The sequence below is a fragment of the Camelus bactrianus genome, chromosome 28, assembly GCF_048773025.1.
Source record: "Camelus bactrianus isolate YW-2024 breed Bactrian camel chromosome 28, ASM4877302v1, whole genome shotgun sequence".
Lineage (NCBI taxonomy): Eukaryota > Metazoa > Chordata > Mammalia > Artiodactyla > Camelidae > Camelus > Camelus bactrianus.
In genome coordinates this window covers 193,888-210,858 of record NC_133566.1, presented here as the reverse complement: position 1 = coordinate 210,858, position 16,971 = coordinate 193,888, and positions in this window count along the sequence as shown.

The window sequence follows — 16,971 nt, the reverse complement described above, 5'->3', positions numbered from 1 at the left end:
TGCACTGAGCTGTGTTGAGTGGCAGCAAGCATCCACTTTTTATCAGGTAGGGCTTCCTCCTTCCCCACTCCCTCACCCTTTAAGTCTCTTCCCCCTCTCCCCTTCCTCCCCTCCATCCTTCTCTAACATACCCTTGAATAGATGATGCTGGCTTGCAGCTGTTAACTTAGTTCTTTTTTATAAACCCAGTAGTTTATTTCAAAGAAGAAATTTTAGGCTTACTGGACAAAATCCCACTACAATTGACACTTATACAGACACTAGACTACTGTACATTTAAAAAAAGAAAAAATCAAGAAGGGCCAAGTTGGTGGAGTAGAACGACACTCTTAGCTCACCCTCTCCCACAAATGCAACAAGACTGACATCCACTGACCCACCTATCCAATCAGAAAGTCTGCTGAACTTTAACAGAACCTCACTTTCATCAAAAGACAAAACACGCCATTAATCTGGTAGGAGAAAAGGAAAATAAAAGGAAGAAAAAGGGAAATAGTGCAGTCCAGTCCCATGGGGAGGGAGCAGCAAAGGTGGTATAGTGCTCATTTGCTGGGTCCCTCCCACTCCAATGAAGAGGTCAGCTGGATGGAGGGGGAACCTCTGAGGCTTGAAATTGTATAGAATATCCCTTGACTGACAGAACAAAGTTAAATGGGCAAAAAGGGTACTCATGACCCCCAGGCTTAGACACCAACCAGCAGGTGTGGGATGAAACAGACTGCCTGAGCCTGATGGAGGACTCAGGCCAACTGTACAGAGGCAATCTCAGGAGATTTCAATATGCTGTGTGCCATCACTGGAAAGGTATACAAAGCAGAACAACATGAGTCCCCCATAAAATATGAAAAAAAAAGGCAAAGAAACACTGCTGGTGTGCCCTGGGGGGAGGGGTGCCATAGCTTTTGTCTTTGAAGACTTGTGGCATCATTTCTGGTGTCTTTTCTGAAGAGAGGTGGGGTTTAAACACACCCACCATATACTCTAATGTGCACCCAGGTGGAGGCATGGTTGAAATCTCAATCCCTACCTAGGGGCTCTGCAACCTCATAGGTGGGACTCAGATTTGTTTACAGCCCCAGGCAAATAGGAAAGTTCTGCTGCAGTACCTCTGTGAACTCATGGTTCTAAGACAAATGAACAAGGAGAAGAGTTCTGGCATAGAGCACGGGTGATGGCTGGTATGACCACTTTATCCAAGTCCACCTAAAGAGCATGGAACTGAAGTGAAGTTGAGAGGGGCACTGTAAGGCAGAGAGACCCAACCACCTAACATGCACAAGTGCACCACCACAATACAGCATTTGGAGGAGACATGACACATGGCACTAGGAGAAGCACAGATCAGGGGAACAACTGGAGGGCCTCTGGAACCAGTGAGTAGAGTTCATGCAGCAGGGTGAGAACAGGAGCAGGGACAATCACAAAATAAAAAGGAGATCTCATTTAATAGCCAGGGAAGACTCTTGCTACCAGATCACAGGCCAAATCCCCAACAAAAAGGATAACAGGCAAAAGACAGGAAGACATAGTAACCACCCATACTTCAGACAGAGCTATCAACAAAATTATTAAGAGCACATAGTGCCCACAAGAACACATCCACATTTTTTCATTTTTCTTTTACTTTTTAAATTTTTACATTTAAAAGATTTTTATGTTTCTATGTTTAATCCCTTTTAAAATTGGCCTTTAAAATATTTTAAATTGTTTTTAGTTTGTCTCAATTTCATTTTTATTTCTTTTTGCTTTATTCTTCTATTATCGATTAGACTAAGTTCTCAAATTTTTTCTTCTTTTAAGCTTTTTAAATTTCTCACAATTTGCTTTTTATCTCTTTGTTTTGTTCTCTTATTTATTATAATAAGTTTTCATATATTATTTTCTAATTTTAAGACTTTAAAACTTCTCAATTTTTATTTCTCTTTGACTAGTTCTTCTGTTATTGTTCATAATCTGTTTTCAAATCTTATTCTCTTCTTTTAAATTTATTTTTTAACTTTATTTCTGTATCTGTTTTAGGTAAATAAGTAAAAAGAAAACCTTTAGAAACAGAAAAGATAACCATGCTCCATAATCAATAGTGCAGGAGAGATATAAGCAAAATAAAGTAGTAGAGGAACAACCCCATTTAAAAGAACAGGTAAAATCCCCTGAAAGAATGATCATGAAATAGAACTTGATAATCTATTAAATCATGATTTCAAAAAAGGAGAGATAAAAGTACTAAAGACGCAAAAAGAGATTGTATATAGAGACAAAGAATATGTCAAATAGGAAATTGAAACTTTATAAAGAGGAGTGATTTAAAATAGGAAAACACATTTGCTGAGATAAGAGCTGAGTTAAAAGTTGTAAAAAAAAAGTAGGCTACTTAATGCAGAGGAATTAATAAGTGGTTTAGAATACAGGACAACAGAAATCAACTAATCAGAAGAGAGGAAAACAAACAAAAACCAATGAAAGAACAAAATTCAATGAAAGCAATTATCCTATGGGATAATATAAAGCTTGCCAAAACCTACACATAACAGGGGTCTCAGAAGGAGAAGAAATAGCAAACAGGATTGAAAAGGTATTTGAAGAAATCATAGTTAAGAACTTCTGAAACATAAAGAAGCAATCAGATATATGAGTACAGGAAGTATGAAGGGACCTAAACAAGAAGAAACCAAACAGACACACACTAAGATATATTATAATCAGCATGGCCAGGGTTAAACATAAAGTAATGGTTCTAAAGGCATAAGGAGAAAAACAGAGTTAGTTACAAAAGAATACTCATAAGACTTTCAGCTGATTTCTCTACACAAACACTACAAGCCAGAAGGGAGTGGCAAGATATATTCAAAGTCCTGAATGAAAAACAAACAAACAAAAAAGATTCAGCCTAGGATAATTTATCCAGCAAGTCTATTCTTCAGAATAGCAGAAGAAATAAATATCTTCACAGACAAGCAAAAATAAAAGAATTTAGCAACACTAAATCTATACTAAAAGAAATATTGAACGGTATACTCTAAATCGAAAAGAAGCAGTTTGCTTTTGAAAGGAGAAAACCATAATTGGAAAGGTGATAATTACCATGAATTACAACAGAATAAACATGGAATTGTAAAAGAAGACTTCTAAATCATTAAGAGTGGGAGAGGGGAGCAAGAAAACATAAGAGTTTTCTTCATTCTTTAATTTTTTCATTCTTGGTAGGATGGGTTTGAGCTTGTATTACTATATGTTTTAAACAAACAGATACAGTAATGGGTTAATATATGTACAAAATTGGGTAACCATAAGACAAAAACTTACAAGAAAGTCACAAAAACTAAAAATTAACCAAGATAATAGAAAGGAAAACTTTAAAAAAAACACACACAACAAGAAAAAGAAAGAAACAAGGGAAAAATGCCAAATCAATTGCAAAATTAAGTTCAAAATGGCAATAAACCAAGGTTTATCAGAAATTACTTTAAATTTCAATAGGTTAAATGCTCTAATGAAAAGGCATATAGTGACAGACTGGATAATGAAACAAGAACCTACAATATGCCACATACAAGAGACCCACTTTGGGAAAAGGACACAAATAGACTGTGAGTGAGCAAATTGAACAAGATATTACACACAAAAAGAAATGAAAAGAAAGCAGGAGTAGCAATACTGAGTTCACACAACATGAACTTTAAAACAAAGACCATAAAGAAAGACGAAGAACATTTTACGATTTAAGGAGCAATACAAGATGAAGATATTACATCCATTAACATAACTATACCCAATGTAGGAGCAACTAAATACATAAAGCAAATACTAACAGATATAAAAGGAGAAATTGCTGGGAATAAAATAATGGTAGGAAATTAAAATATCCCATTATCCTCACTGGAAGATCTTCCAGATGCAAATTTAATAATGCAACAGAAATTAAATGATACAATATACAAATTAGACATGGTTGATATTTCAGAACATACATCCTAAAAAAAATACAATATGCATTCTTCATAAGTGCATATGGAACATTTTCTAGGATGGATCATGTACTTGGGCGCAAAAAAAGACTCAACAATTTTAAGATAATAGTAATTATTTTAAGCATTTTTTCTGAACACAATGCATGAAACTAGAAATCAACTACAGAAAAACAAAGGAGAAAGAAATGACAGCATGATAATTAAACATGATACTAAGAAACCAATGGGTCAATGAAAAAATCAAAAAAGAAATTTAAAAATACTTTGAGACAAATGACAAAAATCACAACCACGCAAAATCTATGGGATGCAGTGAAAGCATTTCTAAGCAGAAAGTTCATTGCAGTAAAGGTCTTCCTCAAAAAAGATTAACAATCTGAAATAAACAACTAACCAACTAAAATAATTAGAAAAAAAGAGCAAACAAAACCTAAAGTCAGCAGAAGGAAGAAAACAATAAATATCAGGGAGGAAATAAATAGAGATTTAAAAAACAATTGAAAAATTCAATCAAACAAACAGCTGGTTTTTTTTTTTTGAAAGAGTAAATAAAATCGACAAACCTCAAGCCTAGCTTGCAAAGAATAGAAAAGACAGAGCACAATCAAAATAAGAAAGGAAAATGCAGAAATTACAACCAATACCACAGAAATTCAAAATATAATATGAGAATACTGTGAACATCTTTATGGAAAATAAATGAATAACCTTGAAGAAAAGGACAGGTTTCTGGAAAAATACAGTCCACATGACTGAATCAAGAAGAAATTTAACATTAGAACAAACCGATCACTAGAAATGAAATTGAATAAGCATTAAAAAAAAAAAAAAACTCCCAATGAACAAATGTCCAGAACTGCATGGCTTCACTGGGGAAATCTATCATACATACAAAGAAGAACTCATACCAGTCTTTCTCAAAATCTTCCAGAAGATTGAAAAGGAGGGGGTACTCACAAACTCATTCTATGAAGTCACCATCACCCTGATACAAAACCAGACAAAGACACTACCAAAAAAGAAACTCACAGATCAATATCACTGAGGAAACATAGATAAAAATATTCTCAACATAATATTTGCAAATAGAATCCAACAGCACATAGAAAAGATCACACACCATGATCAAGTCAGGTTCATCCCAGGAACACAAGGATGGTTCAACATATGCAAATAAATCAATGTAATACACCCCAACAACAAGAGAAAGGACAAAAACCACATGATCATCTTAATAGATGCAGAAAAAGCATTTGATAAGATTCACTGCCCATTATGATAAAAATCCTCACCAAAGTAGGTATAGAGGGGACATATCTTAACATAAGAAAAGCTGTTTATGACATACATACAGCCAGCATAGAACTCAATGTTGAAAAGCTGAAAACCTTCCTACTAAAATCTGGCAAAAGGCAAGGTTCTCCACTCTCACCATTTCTATTCAACATAATCTTGGAAGTCCTAGCCACTGCAATCAGGCAAGAAAAAGAAATAAAAGAGATAAAAATTGGAAAAGAAGCTAAAATATCGTCACTATATGCAGAGGACATGATACTATATATAGAAAACCTTAAAAGGTCCACACAAAAACTACACGAACTAATGAAAGAATTTGGCAAGGTACAAGGATACAAGATCACGAGATTAATGTACAAAAGGATACAAGATTAATGTACAAAAATCAGTTGCATTTCTTTACACTAATGATGAATCAACAGGAAAAGGAAGTGAAAAAACAATCTCTTTTAAAATTACACCTAAAGTAATAAAATACCTAGGAGTAAATCTAACCAAGGAAGTGGAAGACTTATACATGGAGAACTACAAGGAAATTAAAGGAGACTTTAAAAAATGGAAAGATATCCCATGCTCCTGGATTGGACAAATCAGTATTGTTAAAATGGCCACATTTCCCAAGGCAATCTACAGATTTAATGCAACCCCTATCAAATTACTAAGGACATATTTCACGAAACTGGAACAAATCATTATAAAATTTATATGGAATCACAAAAGGCCCAGAATTGCCAAAACATAACTGAAGGAAAAAAATGAGGCTGGAGGAACAACCCTCCCAGACTTCAGACCATACTACAGAGCTACATTAATCAAAAAGGCATGGTATTGATACAAAAACAGACATACGGATCAATGGAACAAAATAGGCCAGCAATGAACCCATAGTCTTTTGGTCAATTAATCTTCAACAAAGGAGGCAAGAACATACAATGGAATAAAGACAGTCTCTTCAGCAAATGGTTTTGGGAAAACTGGACAGCAGCATGTAAATAAATGAAGTTAAAATACTCCCTCTCACCATAAACAAAAATAAACTCAAAATGGATTAAAGACTTAAACATAAGACAAGTCACAATAAATCTCTTAGAAGAAAACAAGCAGAACATTATCTCACATACATCTCAGCAATGTTCCCCAGGGCAGTCTATCAAAGAAATAGATATAAAAGTAGAAATAAACTAGTGGGACCTAATTAAACTTACAAGCTTTTGCACAGCAAAGGAAACCATAGGCAAAACAAAATGGCAACCTATGGAATAGGAGAAAATATGTGCAAAAGATGAAACTGACAATGCTTGATCTCCAGAATATATAAACATCTCATACGACTTAATAAGAAAAGACGAACAATCCGAATCAAAAATGGGCAAAACACCTAAACAAGCAATTCTCCCATGAAGATATACAAATGGCCAAAGGCACATTAGAAAATGCTCAATACCACAAATTATCAGAAAAATGCAAATTAAAACTACAATGAGGTTTCACCTCAAACCAGTCAGAATGACCATCATTCAAAAGTCTATAAATGACAAATGCTGGAAAGGGTGTTGTTCAAAAGGGACCCTCCTACACTTTTGGTGGGAATGTAGTTTGGTGTAGCCATTGTGGAAAACAGTATGGAGACTCCTCCAAAGACCAAAAGTAGACTTACCATATGATGCAGTGTTCCCACTCCTGGGCATATATACAGAAGAATCCTTAATTCAGAAAAACACCTGCACCCTAATGTTCATATCAGCACTATTTACTATAGCCAAGACACGGAAGCAACCTAAATGTTCACTGACAGATGACTGGATAAAGAAGTTATGGTATATTTATACAATGGAATACTACTTAGCCATGAAAATTGAGAACATATTGCCATTTGTAGCCACATGGGTGTCCCTGGAGAATGTCATTCTAAGTGAATTAAGCCAGAAAGAGAAAGAAATATACCACATATCACTTATATGTGGACTCTAAAAAGTAAGACAAATGAACTTATATGTAAAACAAACAGACTCACAGACATATAATACAAACTTGTGGTTGCCAGGGGAGAGGGGATTTGGAAAGGATAAACTGGGAATTTGAGATTTGCAGATTCTCAGTGACATATATAAAATAGATAAATAAGTTTTACTGTATAGCACAGGGAATTATATTCAATATCTTGTGGTAGCCAATTTTTAAAAATGAATATGAAAATTAATATATATATATATATTTATGTATCACTGAAGACTTGTGCTGTGCACCAGAAATTGAGGCATTGTAAACTAACTATAACTCAATTTTAAAAAGTAAAAATAAAAAAAAAAATTGTCATTAAACTAGCAAAAATGCTCAGAGAGCACATACAGATGAACCCACTGCCACTGTCAAAATGAAATCACAGTGGGTTAGGAGGAAACTTGCACTGATTTCGAGAAAAACAGGCAATGAGCCCAAACCAAATTTAATATCTTCCACTCTTCGCTTATCCCTTTGGGCTTCATTCTCATGGAAATCCGACATGGAAGGGAAGTGTTAGGGACTTCAGGCTAGCTGATGCTCACTCCACGTTCTCTGATAGCCATCTTAGCTGCCACAGGGGAATGAGTGTCTCACTCCAAGTGGAAGAACACAGCACCAAGGCAGTGGGGGACCTCAAATACTTCCACAGCACAAAGAAACAGTTTCTAAAAAAAATTTGAGATATATGTCTACCAATCAGTGTCATCAAAATATTCACTTATATGTACTGCTTATGAAGCCATCATTATGGTCTCTGAGGTTACTAGAATTATAAGAGTTTACAAGATTTAACAAGTAACATAATGAGCTTTTCTTCTGTCTTTAAAATATAAAAAAATTGAAAACATTATTTTGGTGAGCTAGCTGCCTCTATTGAGAAAAATTTAAAGAAGCACATCTACAAATATAAATATCAAACCAAGCTCAGTCTCTGTACTGATCACTGGTCCCTGGCAGACACAAGATGGAAATGTGTAGCTCAAGTTCTTGGCATGAATTACTTGCTATTAATTTGTCATTAACAGTAGATTCTGTCAAACTTAAATTTAATCATATTGATTAGTTTTCTAAAATAAAGACCTCTCACTTAAAAAATAAAAATCTTCAAAACCTAATAAAAATGGACAACTTGCTATAGCCTGGCTTATATTAGACATTAGGAAGGTCTTCCATTGTCTTCTTATTTACACTTTCACATGCAATAAAGAAAAATCAGGATTCAGTTTAATCTAGTTCTTTTAAAATATCTCTGAAACCACCATAGAACGATAGATAGGTTGATTCACACACTAGCTTCTCCAAATTTCAGATGATTTTTACAAGTGTCATTTATTCCAAATTTGGAAACACCCTGGAGGAAGGTATGGATGAATGGTTGTAGGAGACATACTGTAACTATAGGAAGGACCTTACCTCTTCCCTGAACATGTAGAAGAGCAGAGTGAGTCATGCTTGTGGGGAGTGGAGAGAAACCGAGTGCAGGTTCCACTGTGGACCTGATGAGGGTAGGGTTGGTGGGGTGCTGTTGATGAGCATGTGCTCCAAGGAAAGGTGGGGCCAGGGAGTCCAGAATCACTGGAAATGGTTTCCTGGGACATGTGTCTGGAGCCGGATGGCCTGGAATGGAACTAGCATGAACAGAATTCCACAGTCCCACAAAGGTAGATTCCCAGGTCCATGAACAACCAGGACCACATGTGTGGGGGAGATGAAGGCCATTGTCTGAGAATGTGGGAACAGGCCATGAACAGCAGTGAGGGTGTATGTGTCGGGGCTGGGAGGTGGGGTAATTCTTAAATCTTAGTTCACATGTAAACTACAAGAGACTGGGTGTGGAGAAGCCAAAGTCAGGGTGAGGAAAAGTAGTGGGGTATTTTTGTAGAAGGACACACTGAGGCTTGGTGATGTGTTAAAAATGGGGGAGTACCCCTTGTTTTCTGTTTGGGGAGACTAAAACCGACAGCAATGGAATGAGAGGTGGATTTGAGGAAAGAAAAGACATGGTGATGTAGTGAAGACACTCTTCTGGGGAGGTGAAGAGACTGGAACAGAAGTAAAATGTCTCTTTTCTCCAAAGGGATCCTCAAAGGCACAGAGAGTTCAGAAGTCCCCCATTCTGCTCCCATTACCAGTTGCTTTCAGGGACTCCATGAGGGATAGAGAAACCACCTGCTTGTTTATCACAGTAGAGAGCATCCTTGGTGAAGTGGAAAAACTTAAAAACTATAATTGAAATTATATTTTCTGAAGGCATGCACTTAAGTGGTTGCCATTGGGATTCTTTTTTGAGAAGACTTGGACTTACAAATAAGTGCAATGTATCCATTGAGATCTGCCCTGTCCAAAGTGGCAGCTGCTAGGGGGGAGGGTATAGCTATGTGATAGAACATGTGCCCAGCATGCACGAGGTCCTGGGTTCCCTCCCCAGTACCTCTATTAAATATAAATCAATAAAAACCTAATTACCCTCCCAAACAAACAAAACAAAAACCAAAAAAAGCACAGAAAACAAAGTGGCAGCCGCTAGCCACATGTAACTATTGCTTGCTTGATACATAGCCAGCTGAAGTTGAGATGCACGGTACGTGTAAAATAGATTCAGATTTTGAAGGTCTAGTATGAATAAAAGCATGTGAAATATCTCATATTTTTTTCTGTTGATTATATGCAGCAATGATAATATTTTGACTCTATTGGATTAAGTATAAATATATTGCTAAAGTCAATTCTATCTTTTTTTTGTTTTTACTTCTTTAAAAAAGTTGGGGAGGCTTCTGGAAAATTTAAAATTATATGAGCTTTTTGCATTATATTTGGACATCCCCTGAGTTGATTTACCAGAAACATCCTTTTGCCAGTCCTGTTCATTTTATGAAGTTTTGTTTAATTATTAGAATTACTTTTTCATGCTGTAACCTTTACCAGCCTTCTGTTTGAAATCAAGCTCAGTAAGGAGCTGGCATTTTTGGTTTTCCTTTGTGAATCTGATGAATGACTGCATTACTGTTTTGTGTTTTCTTTTCCAAAATTTAATTGTGTGCTGGTTAATTCCAGGATGGTGATGTCTGAGTTTTTTGTTTTTTGTTTCTTTTTTCTCTTTCCCTTTTTAAAGGTAAAATTGCACCATCCTGGAAATAGTTATCTCAGGGTATTAGGAATTATTTTTTGAAACATTCACCTCTCAAAATTCCTTCACTGGGCCTGGCAGCTCACACCATGACTCTATTGCTTTTTAGAGCTGCATTTTCAGAACATTTTATTGATGTATATTTGATTTACAATGTTGTGTTAGTTTCAGCTGTACAGCAGGGTGATTCAGTATATATATATATATATATTTTTTTTTCTTTTCAGATTCTTTTCCACTGTAGATTACAAGAAATTGAATATAGTTCCTTGTGATATACAGTAGGTCCTTGTGCTTATCTATTTTTATATAATTGTGTGTATCTGTTAATACAGCCTCTTTTTGGATGCAAACAACATAGGTTGGGGCTCAGAGTCTTGGAAAACGAACACTACTAAGGCCATCCGCCCAGGCTTTGGGGGCTTTCTGAGTTTGTCTGCCCCTCCAGGGGAAGGGAATGGCCCTGTCATGGGATGTGATGGTGCTTGGGCATCAGGCCTCTTTCCTGTATCCACGGCTGGGTGTCCTAAGTGAGCAGGGCAGAGAAATTGATGCCTATGCTGAAGTGGACAGGGGGTTCTGTGGACAGTGTGTTCTCACAATATTACCTTTTTCTGAGTGACAGGGGATAATTATTTGACAACTTCTGTGTGACTGACAAGAAATGTGTGTGGTAGAGTAGCCTTTCACATCTTACCTCTTTAAGCAGTCACTTTCCCTCCCTTTTTGTTACAAAAGAATTTATGTTGTTGGGAAAACTACTCATTAGGTGTACTTACCATAGTCACAGCCTTATGCCACTTAACCATATTTTCTTCTTGTGCTTTCCAGAATATTATAAAGCTGATAGAAAGAAAACAAGCAGGAGGGAATACTCCCAAACTCATTCTATGAAGCCACCATCAGTCTGATACCAAAAACAGGCAAGGACACCACCAAAAAAGAGAATTAAAGACCAATATCACAGAAGAACATAGATTCAAAAAATCCTCAAGAAAATACTAGCAAATAGAATGCAACTGCACATAAAAAAGATCATATATCATGGTGAAGTGGGGTTCATCCCAGGGACACAAGTGTGGTTCAACACATGCAAATCAATGTAATAATTCACAACAAGAGAAAGGACTAAAACCACATGATAATCTCAATAGATGCAGAAAACGCACTTAATAAAATTCAACGGAGAACTATAAAACATTGATGAAGGAAATTAAAGAAGTTTCTAAAAAATGGAAAGATACCCCATGCTCCTGGATTGGAAGAATCAATATTGTTAAAATGGTCATACTGCCCAAAGCAATCTACAGATTTAATGTGATCTCTATCAGATTACACAGGACATTTTTTATAGAATTTGAACAAATAATCTTAAATTTACATGGAATCACAAAAGACCCAGAATTGCCAAAGCAATATTGAAGAAAAAGAATGAAGCTGAAGGAATAACCCTCCCAGGCTTCAGACAACACTACAGAATTACAGTCATCAGAACAGAATGGTATTGACATAAACACAGGCATATGGATCAATGGAACAGACTAGAAAGCCCAGAAATAAACCCACCGACCTACAGTCAATTAGTCTTTGACAAAGATGGGCAAGAAAATACAGTGAGTAAAGACAGTCTCTTCAGCAAATGGTGTTGGAAACACTGGACAGCAGCATGTAAATCAATGAAGTTAGAACAACTCCCACACACCATAAACAAAAATGAACTCAAAATGGCTTAAAGAATTAAATATAAGGCAAGACACTGTAAATCTCCTAGAAGAAAACCTAGGCAAAACATTCTCTGACATAAATCATAGCAATGTCCTCCTAGGGCAGTCCACCCAGGCAATAGAACTCCTAGACACCTCTTCATACCACGATTCCACAGTGTTCAAAACAGTAATTCACTTGTGCAGCTGGGTAATAAGCCACAGCTGCCAGACCACTAGGCTTTTTCTAGATTTCTTGTAATGTCAAAGAAATCCAGAACAGTCATTAGCTATTTGAAGAAATCTTTGGTATCTCATTTTACAGTTAAAAATTTTTATTCCATTTTTCTAAAATTCAAAACTTCTGATTATATTAAAGCATAATCATATAGACACCCTTTTCAGGTGTACACACTACACTTTTTTCTTATCATTATAAACAAAGTTAAATTAATCAAGAAGTTACAATGAATTACAAATTATGTGCTAGGAAATGAAGCAGATACATAACATGTGAAAAAGAACAATCTTTATGATAGTTTGGAATCTAGCTGGAGACATAAGTACTATGTTGTGCCATCAAACAATTACTTGGTTTTGTGTTATATTCCAGATATATAAAAGAAGTTCCAAGAGAAGAAATCTTGTGTGACTAGAAACATGACATAGCTTTGCATCTGAAGGACACTCAGTAAGTACTAAAGGAGGGAACAAATGAATGAACAAGGAGAACCAGCATAGCTGTGCAGATACATAGGATTGAGCAGGGTTTTCAAAAACCAGCAACACAAAATCTGCTCCTTGCCAAAGAAGAGCCCTCAAGTCTACACACCTGAAATATTTCATTGAGTCTAAAGGCACATATTTTCATGTCTCAGCTTCTCAGAAATTGATGAGATGCCATAATTTAAAGAGTGGCATTTTTTCTTTCTAATAGTTAAAATAAATGTGTATCTCAAGCTTCTTAAATTTGATCAAACATATCGATTGACTCTAAACAAATGTTATTGTATGTAATATTATTTCAAAATTAATCACTTAATATATGTAAATTTAGAACCCTAGTTATAACTTTTAATATTCATAACAGCTCAAAAACTTAATGAAAACTTGTGATGCCAAATTCTGTGAGTTCTAATTCTTAAACTTTCAAAACATAAAACAAGAAAATTACAACCACTACAAACTCATACAGCACATCTTAAAATCTAGAGCATGCAAAATCTAAATATTACTGCAAACGGTGCTGTGAGGTAAATAACTGCCGATACTGTAAACAAACCTCAGTTATAGAAACACTGAAGATATTCTTTCCTTTTTACACTAAAATGTGGAAACCTGGGGAAAAGAAAATAGTTTTTGTTGCTGTAATTTATCTATAAATAAAAGAATAAAATACTGACCATCTTAACATATAGAAATTTTACAGAAAAACAAAAGAAAGGTGTTAACTTCATATTAATGAATTTCATATTCATTTATAAATTACTCTAAGGAAAACTCATACAATCAACATAATGCAGTAACATAATACAAGCAACATGTTATATTTTATTTTGACCGGGGGGAGATGCCATTTTTTAAAAAAAGGAAGCAATGAATTTGCCAATGTCTGACTATTATCAGGCAGCTAGGGAAACATTTTATACTTGACTGGAAAAGTGCAAACAGGCATGAATTAAACTGCTGGCACAACCTTAGTACAGCATCCTAGTCTAATTATTATAGGAAGTTACATCAAGGAAAGAGCTTCCCTACCAATTTTTTTATCATTATCAGCTTCGACATCCGAATAGAAAAGGATATGAACTAGTGAAACATTAATCAATCAAGGGAAGAATAAACCTTAAATCAGTAGGAGAATCTGCATATATCTATACACCTACAGGTATGTATGTGTGTATAGGAATTTCTCATAAGAATTACATAGTGAATTTGTCTTATGCTATGTACAGGGGTAACTAGTCACTTAATCTTTTTAGTCTTAAGATTCATCACTAGAAATGAAATAACACTTGTTGAGTATCTGCAATAAGCCCATCACTCTGTTAGATGTTTTATGTAAATTATCTCAATCTCCAAAAGAATCCTACCAGGTAATTAGTATTTACTTCACATAACCAAAACTCAGTCACCTAAATTTGAATCCATTGGCCAAGTCAGCCAATTTCCAAAGCTCTTTTCCTTTACTACATGGTACTATGTATATATAAACATGAATGTGCACAAATATTGTCCACTACATGAATCATGACATAGCAATGGGACAGCTAGAGAGTACTGTCTAATTTTTTTCTACATAACACACTTCTGTAGTGAGAATTAGTTCAATCATTCATCATTAAGTGATGAGGTCAGTATAATGTGAAAGTCACATTGGTCCAGAAAGAATTGTTTCCAGCATAGTAATGTTTTAAACCCATGAAGGATGAGCTTTCTCACAGAGTCTTAGCAATATATGATGACCTTAAGGAAAACACATGACAATCCTGTGGAAGACGGTGAACAGAGGACAGTTAATGGCTTCAAGAACTGCTAGGATTTCTACAATGTTAGACTATCTGGCTGAGCTGTGAATACAAATAAGCCATGAAAATATTTCCCCATGTTTACTTAAAAAAAAAAATAAGACGGGAGTATCTAAAGAAGAAAGTCTATATCCTGGATCAGAATTTTTAATTTTGACAATTTATCTTTAACAGAATTGAATGCCCTCATGGAACTACATTTCAAAGGAGACTAACTGATATTGGGTGCAAATGTTCAGCTACACTAGAATTTTATGAGAACTCTTACCAGTTTTGCTAGTACATAGATTACAAGGCTGCATAGTTCTGAGTTGCTTGTCCTTATTTTTAGGGTATAATTTTGCAGAAATTTAGGGTTTTTTTCCAGAGACACATATATTGCTTTACAAGAGAACTGCCTGTATTATGGTAATGTAGAAAACCTAGTTTCACCACCAGCTTTATTCAGACCTACTCTAAGTTCTTCAGTATTTGCTGTTACAAAGTAAAACCAATCTACACTGAGAGGTTAAATAAACTTTATTGCTGCTAAACAATTAAGAATTACTTTGTCAAACCAAATCATTGCCCATTTTTATTTTTACTTTAAGAAATAAAAAGAGTTGGAGTGATATATTTGAAATAAAAAATAGAAAATAACATTTTAAAATACAGATTATATTAACAGAAGTAGAATATATGATCTCAAAATTCTCAAAATTATGCTAAATTAAATGTAAATTCTAGTATATACTATGTACTAAAAATATTTTGTCAGTCAAAAAAGATGTTTAATTCCACAAGGAAGATGACATTCATTACAATAATAATACAGGTTTTTCCCTTAGAAGTAGTCTACAGACAGCATACATGAGATTATTTTCCTTATGAAAATGTCAAATTATTAAGGAGAAAACAATATTTACCAATACTGGTCACAGAAAATACACTTTACTAAATTGGCTTCTTCATTTAAATCTCAATCTGTAACGTGTCTAAGATATCACTAATACTTTAAGAATGTCAAATCCTAATCAAATTTTAACTCTAGTAAAGTAAGTTACTAAAAGTTATCAATATTGAAATTTATTAAATTTCCACTATGATAAAACAAAATAGGAATCAAAATTAAACAGTCCTACATAAAATAAAATGTTTATTTAACAACTAGAGCTTATACTGCTCAGTTAGTGTTTTACTATCCTCATTGAGATGACTGAAGATTTCAGAACTAGGCTTCTGTCAATTTTCTACCTCTCAATCTCAAAAGGCTTTTGTTTCTTGATTCCTCCTTCCCTCCTGTCTGTGAAGAAAAAAGTGATCCCTATCATTCCCAAGACTGATATCAGTCCTTTTGATTTTGTCTACCCCATATCTCCTCCAGAAACTTGCTCTTTTAATCATCTCCCTCCTGCTTAAAATTTCAATTGCTTTAATCTCATTTGTCTCTCTTTCCATGAATATTATTCTTCCTAAATTTAAGAGATAATGTTTTTCCATGAAGCTTGCCTGTGTTTTGTGTATTCAGATACCCTGCTGTAAAATGTATCTCTTACTATGACTCACAGTAAAAAAAAAAAATCTTGAAAGTTACTAAACTAATCTTGTGCCTTCATTTCATAGATGTGAACATTGAACCCACAGATCTGATCTATCAAAATTCACTCATTCAGTAATAGAATCCTTGGCCTTTCAATTCCCTCTATGGACAGACCTATTCTTTACTTTTCAAAATATGTCATGACATGGTGTCATTCAGTGAAGACCACTTATCATTATCTTAAGGTTATCTGTCAATAGATGCTTTATGCTAATATTAACTGAAAATTCAAGTTACTGGTTCCAAGCAAGGTCAGAATTCTGGGCCAAAGCTATTAACATCTCCATTTTGTTAGTGAGCATCTCTTTTTTTGTAGGTCCATGAAGTGCTATTTTTTTTTTCTGTCACCTTCTCCCTTTCTAGGTCATACCTCAGATAATGCTGTCTGCCTTGGAGATCAGAATCCATCTTATCTTGTGTGTCTGACTGTAGAGGAGAAGGCAAATGAGTGTATTTTCCCAGTTTTCTAGGATGCTCTTTATCCTGTGGGGTGATATATTAGAGATACTTTACAAAATCGTATGCTGTTGGGAAAGTAACAGGACTTTCCTTACCCTGTGTGCAGGCTGGAAAAGATGGTCAGTGGTGGGCGTGGCAGTGGCAGCCGCATAGGCTTCCTGAGCCATCAGCCAGCAGGGGGCAGCACTTCCTTTACTGCTAGTGGAAGGGAGGGAGAGAGTGTGTGTGTGTGTCTGTGTGGCCTTCCAGTACCTTTGCAATAACTGTAGTATGTGCTTTAGTATGTTAAAGATCTCTTCCCTTCACT